Raw genomic sequence first — 11,113 nt, 5'->3', positions numbered from 1 at the left:
ACAGGACAGAGCGGAGTTTAGGGCTGTTATACATAGGGTCGCTATGAGTCGCAGGCGACTCGACGGCACATAACAACAACAACAACAACAACAACACATTTTAGATGCCACCTCACTGCCTACAACAACTCACCTGCTACATCGTGAATCTAGGTACCTGACTTAAAATTTTCTTAGTGTAAATTCAGATCTCTAGTACCACTGCCACCTGCCAGTGCCCAAATTCACCATTGCCACCTGCCAGTGCCCAAAACCCCAGCCCTGTCATACATGCCACATGCGCAGAACAACCCCAACCCTAGTGCCCACACTCCACACTGGTAACTCTGGCCCTGGTGCCTAAACCCCATGTCCAGAACCCAGGCCCTGGCCCCCATGCCTCTTGCCCAGAACACAGGTCCCATAGCCTCTTGCCCGGAACTCTGGTCCCAACACCGATGCTCCACACCAGGAACCCTGTCCCAATGCTCCACGCCTAGAACTCCAGTCCCAACGCCAGGAACCCCAGTCCTGACACCTCATACCTGGAACTCCAGTCCCGACCCTGACATGCTGTGCCAGGAGCTCCAGACCTGGTGCGAACACCCATGACAGAAGCTGAGGTACACCAGGAGCAGTACTGAAACTTGAGTGAGGTACTTTGTGGGGGGGGGGGTGACTCCTCTTTGGTTGGAGCATGTGGGACCCCTGAAGTTCATCAGAAGGGAACCACACAGCTGGAACTTGTTCTTGGAGGGAAAACCAAGGCTTTCTGGTTCTCCAATCAGTTCTCTGCACTCTGCCTTATGTCTCCTCACATCCAGCCCATCAGCTGCCTTTAGCCCTAGGTACAGCATATGTCTTACAGAGAAGGCTGCTTCCACCAGCCTATCCTCTACCAAACTGGAGCATATTTTTCCCTTGGGTCAGAATGCAGAGAAAAACCCAGACAGGGTGGCTACCCCACTCTCTTCTGGAGTGGTGCCTTCAGATCAAGAAACTTCTATCGCCTCAGACGTGAAAAACTCTACCAAAGCAATGTCACATAGGAAGCAGGCTATGTCACACCCTACACAATCCCAAAGCAAGATGTCACCCCACCCAAAAGTTACACAGTATCAATGAATTTCCTGAAGCCAGAAATTCTGATGGAATTTTCTGACATAGAATTTAAAAGAACAATGGCTGAATATTTTTAATGGGTGAAAGACAAAGAATTACAGGACACTGTAAGTAAAAACCAAAAAGAACTTTAAAAAAATCCAAAATAATACAGATAAAACACATGAGGCATTAGAGGCTCTGGAAAAACAAGAAACTACAATCCAAAATATGAGGACCAAAGTTTCAGATGCTGTCAACATGATGGAGTGACACATGAACAGGATTGAAGATATGGAACATAGAGCCCGTGAAATAGAAGATAGAATTGTCACCACTGATCTGCTAGAACATAAAGCAGAATCAAAAAGGAAGGAAAAAGAATTAAACCTAAAAATAATGTGGGACACCATCAAGAGAAATAACATGCATGTAATCAGAATTCCAGAGCAAGAAGAAACAACTAAAGGCACTGAAAAATTTGTGGAAAAATTCTTAGAAGAAAACTTTCCAGGCATAATGAAGAATGAGAGAATATATATTCAAGAAGCTGAAAGATCACCATATAGAACAGACTCCAAAAGAAAAACACCAAGGCATATCATAGTCAAATTTGCCAGAACCAAAGACAAAGAGAGAATTCTGAGAGCACCGAGGGAGAAACAAAGAGTAACCTATAAGGGAGAGCAGATAAGATTAAGTGCCAATTTCTCAGCAGAAACCATGAGAGCAAGAAGACAATGAAATGACATATATAGAACATTCAAACAGAACTGTCCATCAAGAATATTGGACCGAGCAAAATTATCCACCAAATATGAAGGTCCCAGAAAACAGAACTCAAGGATTTCATAAAAACAAGACCAGCATTGCAGGAAACACTGAGAGACGTCCTTCTTACAGAGGTGCCACAGAAAGCAGGATGGACCAAGTAAGTAGTAACAACACCAAAAAGAACTCAACAAAATTATAGCAATGAAACCTTGCCTCTCAGTAATCATACTAGATGTAAATTGTTTAAATGCACCACTAAAGAGAAAAAGAGTAGCAGATTGGATAAACACACAAAATCCATGCTGTCTACAAGAGATACACCTGAAAAAATGAAGATAAAAAAAGACTAAAAATAAAAGGGTGGGAAAGAATATACCAACCAAATGGCAAGCAGAAAAAAATAGGATTGGTAATATTAATTTCCAAAAACATGAATTTCAATGCAAAAATTGTTGTAAAGGACAAGGAAAGTCACCACATAATGATTAAGGGGGTCAAAACAACAAGAAGATATAAAAGTACTAAAATATCTATGCACAAAATGAAAGACCAAATGAAAACAAACATTAACGAAACTGATAAAGGAAACAGACAATCCCTCTATAGTCGTTGGACCCTTCAATATACCATTCTCAAGAAAAGACAGAACTTCCAGAAAGAAATCCAACAGAGACCCAGAAGAATTGAACCACAGATTAAACCAACTTGATCTCATAGATATGTATAAGGCTAATGCACCCCCAAAAAGCACAGTATACCTTCTTCTACAATGTGCCCGGAACGATCTCCAGAATAGATCACATTTTAGGACACAAGGCAAACATCAATAAATTCAAAAGCATAGAAATAATACAAACCATCTTCTCAGACCACAATGCTACAAAATTCAAAATTAATAACATGAGGATAAAGAAGGGAAAAAATCCCATACATTTGGAGGCTAAACAATACCTTGGTTGAACATGAGTTGGTATAAAAAGAAATTAATAGTTTCTTGAAACAAATGATAATGAAAACACAACTTACCAAAACCTCTAGGAAACAGTTAAAGCAGTAATTAGAGGTCAATTTATAGTGATAAGAAATTACATTCAAAGACAGGAAAAATGATCAATGATTCTGTAACACAACACCTCCAACAAATTGGAAAAGAACAGCAAAAAACCCTGACACCATCCAAAAAAAACTGAAATTATAAAAATTAGGGCAGAAATAAAAGAAATAGAAAACAGAAAAATAATTGAAACCATCAACAAAACCTGGAGTTGGTTCTTCAAAATGGCCAATAAAATTGACAACCCAGTAACAAAACTAACAAAAGAACAGCAGTAAAAGACAAAAATAATCTGAAGAAGAGATGAAATGAGCAATGTCACTGCAGAAGCAACAAAAATAAAATGGTTAACAACTGAAAATTATGAAGAACTATACTCATACAAATATAAAATCTAGAGGAAATGGACCTATACTTAGAAAAACACAACCTACCTAAACTAGCACAAACCTAAATTGAATAGACCCATTACAAAAGAAGAAATTGAAAAGGCAAGAAAACAACTTTCAGCCAAAAAAAGCCCTGGACCAGATGGTTTTACAAGTGAATTTTATCAAACATTCAGAGAACTGTCACCAAATCTGCAGAAACTACTTTAGAAATTAAAAAAAGATGGAATTCTCCCAGACTTGTTCTGTGAAGCAAACATGTTCTTGATACCAAAGCCAGGTAAAGACACCACCAAAATGGAAATCTATAGGCCAGTATCTCCCATGAACATAGACGCAAAAATGCTGAATAAAATCCTGGCCAATGGAATCCAATGATACATAAAAAAAATAATTCACTATGACTAAGTGGGATTCATAACAAGTATGGAAGTTCAACATAAGAAAAACAATCAGTGTAATTCATCACATTAACAAAGCAAAGAACGCGAACCTCAAGATCCTATCAATTGATGCACAAAAGGCCTTTGACAAAATCCAACACCCTTTCCAGATTAAAACACTCAAAAAAATTAGAAGGAAATTTCCTCAACATAGTAAAAAGTATATATGCAAACCTTAGGGCCAATGTTGTTCTCAATGGAGAGGGGTTAAAGGCATTCCTGTTGAGAACGGGAACTAGGCAAGAATGACGACTGTCACTCTCCTATTCAACATTGTATTAGAAGTCTTAACGATAGCAATAAGATTAGAGAAGGAAATAAGAGGTATCCAAATTGGCAAAGAGGAGGTAAAATTATCTTTCTATGCAGATAGTATTCTTAGAAAACCCTGAAGACTCAGCAAGAAAACTATTGGACATAGTTGACCAATTCAGCAAAGTGGCAGGATACAAGATCAACAAACAAAAATCAATTGGATTTCTCTACAGTGACAAAGAGAATATAGAACTGGAGCTAAGAAAAATAATACCTATCACAATAGCTAACCACAAGATTAAATACTTGGGAGTAAATCTAACTGTTGTTGTTGTTGTTGCTAAGTGCCATTGAGTCATAGGAGACTCATAATGACCTGATGAAAAAAAGACCTGGACACTTGTATAACTTCCATTCTTTCTCCAGGTTCATATGGTTTTCACGGGCAAGCTGTTTTTGAAGTTTATGCCATCCCTGTTTCCAACTTGTTTTACTCTAACTAGAAACACACAAAAATATATTCAAAGCAAATTATAAAACATTACTACAAGAAAAGAAAAGAGACCTGGAGAAATGGAAGACTATACTTTTCTCATGGGTAGGAAGGCTCAATATTGTGAAAATGAAAATCTTATCAAAGGTAATCTACATGTTCAATGCAATTCCAATACAAGTATCAATTCCATTCTTCAACGAGATGGGAAAGGCAGTCTACAATTTCATTTGGAATGGAAAGAGACCCTGAATAAGCAAAGCACTCCTTAAAAAGAAAAACAATTTAGGAGGCATCTCACTCCCTGATTTCAAATCCTACTACACTGCCATGGTGGTCAAGACAGTGTGATACTGGTACAATGACAGACACATAGATTAATGGAAAAGAATTGAGAGCCCAGAAATCAGCCCATCTACCTATGGTCAACTGATTTTTGAAAAGGAGATAAAATCAAGTAAGTGTGGAAATGACAGCCTTTTTAACAAATGGTGTTGACAAAATTGGAAAACCATCTGCAGAAAACTCAAACAAAACCCACATTTCACACCATGCACAAAAACCAACTCAAAGAGGATCAAGGACCTAGGACTAAAACCAAGGACTATAAACTTCATTAAAGAAAAGGTTGGAAGAACTCTAGAAGCACTAATCCACAACATGAACCGTCTTCCAAACATCCTGAAAAACGTACAACCAGGAGAGAATGAAATAGATGAATGGGTCCTTTTAAGAATAAAATCACTATGCACAACCAAAAACTTCTCCACCAGGGAAAAAAGAGAAGTCACAGACTGGGGGAAAATGTTTGGTAATTACATGTCTGCTAAGGGACTTATATCTAGAATTTACAGAATGCTGGAGAGCCACAAGATAAAGGTAAACAACCCAATTGAAAATGGGCACAGGATATGAACAGACACTTCACCAAAGAAGACATTCAGATGGCAAACACTTGAAGAAATGTTCAAAATTCCCAGCTCTAAGAGAGATGCAAATCAAAACAACTGTGAGGTATCATTTCATCCCCGTAAGAATAGCAATATTCAACAGGGGAACCAACAACATATGCTGGCGAGGTTGTGGAAATCTTATTTATTGTTGAGGGGAGTGTAAAATGGTGCAACCACTCTGGAAGATAGGACAGCACTTTCTCAAAAAGTTGGAAATATAAGTGCCATTTGACCCAGCAATTCCACTACTGGGAATATGCCCTAAAGAAACCAGAACTGCCACCCAAGCAGACATATGTTCACCCATGTTTATCGCAGCTTTGTTCACAATAGCAAAGAGTTGGAAACAACCCATGTTCCCATCAACAAACTAATGGATAGAGAAGCTGTGTTATATTTACACAATGGAATATTATGTAACACTGAAAAACAAAGAACTAATGAAATATTATACAAAATGGGTGACCACGGAGGACATTATGCTGAGTGAAATATCTATGTCACAAAAAGACAAATACTGTATAATGTCACTGTTATAAAACAGGATTGACAAGGCGGTTGGGGGAAACTAAGAAAAGAGGGGATAAACAGTGTACATGGCATTGAACCAGATGAGGGAGAGAATTTTATAAAAGGAATATATGACTAGGTATTATTGGTATGATAAGAGTCCAAAATATGAGGTACATAGTAAAGTGGTCTGGGGTGGGGGGAACTGTATAAGAATGAAAGAACTTTTTTCCCCAAAGGAAAAAAGTGAAATGGGGGGAAGGGAGGACAGAGCAAAAAATGTACAGCAATGAATGAATGGAAATTCAAGTTCTTTATAAACTTACAATAAAATATCAATTAAAAATTTAAAATATATTTTATTGTGATTTTAATGAAAATTTTCAGAAAAGTTGGATTTTAATTCATCCATTGTTGTGTATTTTCCCCTAACCCCCAGTTACTGACTTTCATTTTATTCAACATGAAGCAAAAAAAAAGGACTAGTTATTGTTATATATTTTTTATTAATTTCAAAGAACATCTACAGAGATTTTGGAATTCCATTCATTCATTGTTGCTCTTTTCACCCCGCCCCCCCACTCCCCCAAATATACTCCACTCTGCAACCCTCATTCTGGACTCATGATAATCATAATGCCCTAAAATATATTACTTTTAAACTATTTTTCAAGATGAATAAAAAAGGCAACATGAATGATTGATTGAAAAGCCAATATGCTTGATAAACATTCACTCAAATTACAATAAAAAGGGCAAGAGGACACTGTCCTTCCATTTACCTTATTTCCTAGAAACTGGTACCACTCTCATTGGCAAAGAGTCAGATGTGGACCATCACATTCTGGAAATGAATCAAGAAAATTTATAGGTGCACTTTCTTTCACTTCCTATTTCACCTAATTCCCTCTCACTGTCCCCTCTTTACTATGACCAAAATATTAAAAGTTGAAAATAGAAGTTTTGTTAGTTATGTTGTTGTTGTTGTTGTGTGCTGTGATATCATCTGCAACTCATAATAACCCTATGTACAACATCTCTGAAGCCTGCCCTATCCTGAGCCAGTCTGACTCTGACATACCTAATCCCATTGCCCCAGTTACCATGCCAATCCATCTCATCTGGCATCTTCCTCTCCTGTGCTGTCCCTTCACCCTTCCAAGCATGAAGTCCTTCTCCAAGGACTGGCCCCTCTCCTCCTGGCCACGTGCCCATAATATGTGAGACAGAGGTTTAAAATTCTTACCTCTAAGGAGGAACTTGGTTTCACCCTCTCCAAGACAGACTTACTTGTTTTCCTGGCTGTCTATTCAATACTCTTTTCCAGTATCACAACTTAAAGGCATGATTCTTCTCCTGTCACCCGTAGTCATTGTCCAGCTCTCTGATACATAGCAATTAATTGTAAAGACCATGGCCTGGATCACACCTTAGTCTCTAGGCTGATATCATTGTTTTTTAGCACTTTGAAGACGACCCTAACAACAGACTTCCACAATGCAATTCGTCTTTTGATTTTCTGACAGCTGATGCCAAGAGTGTTGATTGTGGAGCTAAGCAAGTTTTAATTGTTAACCACTTCAATCTCTACTCCATCCATCATGGTGCTGTCAATTGGTCCAGTGGTAAGAATGTTTGTCTTCATGTTAAGCTTCAATCCATATTGAAGATTACAGTCCTTGACCTCCTGCCCCAAATGCTTTAGGTCCTTCTCAGTTTTTGCAAGCAAGGTTGTATCATCTGCATAACACAGGTTATTGATGAGACTTCCAGCATACCAAATAGAAAACCTGGGAATTGCAAAAGCCAAAGATAGTATAGTATCATCAGAATATTAAGACCAATATCTTCAACAGGATATAGGGAAATACCCATATATGTGTCTATTCTCTAGCCCAGTGACATACTGGTGAACTTAAAATTACACATATATTATTAAACTTTCTTGTAAAACATTAATTTTAAATCATTCCACATATTGGCAGCCAGATATAGCTTATGGTCCTACGTTACCTCACTTGTACAGCTTTTTATTATTTCTTTTCAAATGTGCACCTGTAACCACCACTTAAAGATACAGACATACCACATTAACATGGAAATTCTTACCTGGTTTTGAAGAACTAGGTGCCAGCATAATGTTTACATAGCACCATGTCAGTGGTGTAGGGTTGAGTAAAGACTATCCCTCTAGGCTGAGAATGGTGAACACAGTCACCACTACCCCCTACCATTACTCTCTGACCAGATTCATCCACTCAACTGAAATACTGGCCTCTGTAGGCATTTAAATTTGTGACAAAATGTAAATATATCTTCTAAATGCAGCTGCCTCTTATTTATGCTATGTCCTCTTACTGAGGCCCTTGTCTAAAATTTCTCCTGTGTTCAGAAGGAGCTTTTTGTTTTTCACTGCCTCTTTATATATCCCTTTAGAAATTCATTCACGTGGGTTTTCTATGTTTAATAAGATGTCATAATATATTCATTCATTCATACAACCTATATGTGTATATATATTGTTTAATACTTTATCAGTAAAGATGAGCTCAACTAACTTGAACTTAAGAAGGGACAAGAAATTAACAGCCTGTCTGTATACATAAACTGAATGGCATGTAGGATATATGTGTTAGTTAACTGTTAAGTTCAACTTAACCCCTTTGTCTTGGAGTTGAAATCAACCCATAGCTGACTGTCCAATGGGTTTTTAAAGGTTATAAATTACACTGGAGGAGTTTACTCATCTTTCTCCTGAGGGACTGACTGTTGGTGGATTCGAACTGCCTGCCTTTAGGTTGGTAGTTCCTTAAACACTGGGCCACCAGAGCTCCCAGTTATCTATTAATATGCAACAAGTTACCACAAACATGGCAGCTAATCAACATCTACATTTTCCCTAATCAACATCTACATTTTCCTCTGCCCATAGGCTTGCTAGGGATCACATTAAGCAGTTGGGACTACAGTTTCACCATAAGTTTGACTGAAAAAAGGTCAGCTTCCAAGCTCCTTCAGGTTGCAGTAAAAATTCATCTTCTTGTAACTGTAAGAGTAAAGGCCTCAGCTTCCTCATAACTGTAAACCTCCTTGGCAGCCTCTCATGGTCCTATGGGCCACTCACAGTTCTTTTCCTAAGTGGTCATTATAATAACACCTCTCATAACATCACAATTAATGAAAGAGTCTCTAAAATTTCAGGAAGGACCCAATTTCTCTTTTAAAGTACTTCACATTACATTGCAATCACAAGGGCACAAGGTTCTAATCCACCAGGGGCTCTGCTGAAGAAGGATGGGCATATCTTCTCCTGTGAGATTTACTGCCTCTGAAAATCCTCTGGAGGGTCAGTTCCAACTTGACAGCACACAACAATAACAACACCACCATGTATAATATCCCTTTTGATTAGCTAAAAATTGAAGGGTTTGTAATCCTTTATTATTATTGTTGTTGTTGATTGTCATCGAGTTGAGCACAATTCATAGTGATTCTATGAATAAAAGACCTGAAGCCTTTCTATGATAACTACTGACATTTATCAAAGGTCATTGAGTTTCCAGAGGCATGCTGTTTAGGAAGTGAACGCCACTCCTTGATTACATCTTGAAAATAGTTTCACCTTGCCTTGTAATGTGATTTAATCAAGAAGATGGCAACTCACCTCCTTTGGTAAAGTTCTGGTGATTAAAACAAGTCAAAATTTCTATTTAAGAAGAGGTGTTTGCATAAATTCTCGGACACTATTGAGTAGCTATCAAGGAGGCCATCTGAGTATCTATCCACCAAAGCATGTATTTAAATTTATACGCTTTACTCATAACAGATTTTTATTCAAAAGCACTTTCAGATACTTTGTAATGAGTTTGTCTAATATCTCAAATCATCTAAGCTTAGAAGTAGAGCATTAAAAACAAGTATTTTTACTCAAGGAAAGCACAGTAACAGAATTAACATTTCACAATTTGCTATTCGAAAAGGAAGGGGGAAACCCATAGAACTGGTATTTACAAATCCCCAAAGGTAAACATTCCAGGAACATGCAACATGAGAACAGTGTTTTCTACCAACCGTCAGAAAACCTAAAGGCATTAGTGGGTGAGAGCACAATACAATAATTTATTTTAATAATGGTAATAGCCTACAGTTATTGAGCAAAATACAAATTATGTCTACAAAGCTCTAAATCACTGTATTTCTATTAGATTTTTTAAATATTTACCTCAAAAATAATATATACAATGTAATGCCATACACTATACTAAACATTTGACACTCTAGGAACATGATTTTATATGTACAAATATATATTTAAGGATATACTAGGGAGTTCTGGCAGCACAATCCCTAGAGAGCTGCACTACTAATCCAAAGGCTGTGCCTCTCCGATGGTTCAAATTTACCAATGGATCCTCATGAGAAGATGGGTAATCTCCTCCTGTTGTGATACACAGCCTCAAAAATCTAATGATAGCTGAGAGATGAGAAGGATGAGATGAGAGAAAGGGGAGGGTACACTATCATGTATAGGAGATAAACAATCATGTAACACACCAGAAAGGACTAATGGAAGGCTAATTGCCACTGTGAAAGCCAGTTTCTCCTAATCATTGAACAGACGCAATACTAAAATGAAGCGCCTTCTAGAAGAACACAACTAAAATTTTTTTTGGAAGATACAATCACTAGTCATTTTCTTTTCTTCACAGAATCTGTATATAGAGATGCTAGTTTCGTCAGGCAGTAACATTATATGAGCTTGTCAATCTTTGCCTTTTCATTGCATTGTCAGAAAGGTTTGACAGTCCTCCATAGATGGCAAAACTCCTTCAGATTCAAAATTCCTGAATCTCTCGTTCATTTTAAGCTACCTTTCTAGTTAATAGATCCTTGGAGACCAGAGTTGGTAAAAGTTAAAGCTGTGCCTTGGAATACCCAAATTACTAAAATGACTTTCAGAAAGAAAGCACATTGGTGTTTCAGTTGACTTCACAAACAAGGACTGGAGCGGAAAGCACAGACCAGCTGAATAGCCATTTTAAATGCAATTTCTAAGCCATCTCCTTCTACTGAACTATTAAGAGGGCAGTTTATCCTGCCTCCAACAATTCTTTTTGCTAATTTTAAGCAATCTGGGCACATTTTACACTATTTTGGGCAAG

The sequence above is a fragment of the Elephantulus edwardii genome, unplaced genomic scaffold (genome assembly GCF_000299155.1).
Source record: "Elephantulus edwardii isolate Elephantulus edwardi_28Jun2011 unplaced genomic scaffold, EleEdw1.0 scaffold00040, whole genome shotgun sequence".
Classification (NCBI taxonomy): domain Eukaryota; kingdom Metazoa; phylum Chordata; class Mammalia; order Macroscelidea; family Macroscelididae; genus Elephantulus; species Elephantulus edwardii.
This window is presented reverse-complemented; position numbering follows the sequence as displayed.